This window comes from Trypanosoma equiperdum, assembly GCF_001457755.1.
Source record: "Trypanosoma equiperdum strain OVI genome assembly, contig: ctg_2, whole genome shotgun sequence".
NCBI classification, from domain to species: Eukaryota; Euglenozoa; class Kinetoplastea; order Trypanosomatida; family Trypanosomatidae; genus Trypanosoma; species Trypanosoma equiperdum.
Genome location: NW_027124199.1, coordinates 1 through 447, shown reverse-complemented (window position 1 = coordinate 447; position 447 = coordinate 1).

Genomic DNA, 447 nt, shown 5'->3' with positions numbered 1-447 from the left:
TCGCAGGTTTAACGGGGAAATTTCAAAAGAAATAAATTCAAGCGGTAAAAAAGGAAAAATTAAATAAACACTGAAATCATAATAAAAAAAAAATAACTGAAAAAATAAAATTATCTCAACGAACAAAAAAGGATTAATTAATAAACACAAATTTTCCTTCGAATTGCAATACCTCCCCAGAAAGGATTGCGTACTCCCATACTTGCACTCCTGCTCTTCCTTCCTATTTGCATTTGCCCACGTGCCCCACGCGTGCATCACATAAGCATCAAGGAACAAGCAACAGCTATAAAACAAGGAATATCTGCCTCTTTGAAGGATGACATACGAAGGCGCCATTGGTATCGACCTCGGTACGACGTACTCGTGCGTTGGTGTGTGGCAGAACGAACGTGTGGAAATCATTGCAAATGACCAGGGTAACCGTACGACGCCGTCCTACGTTGC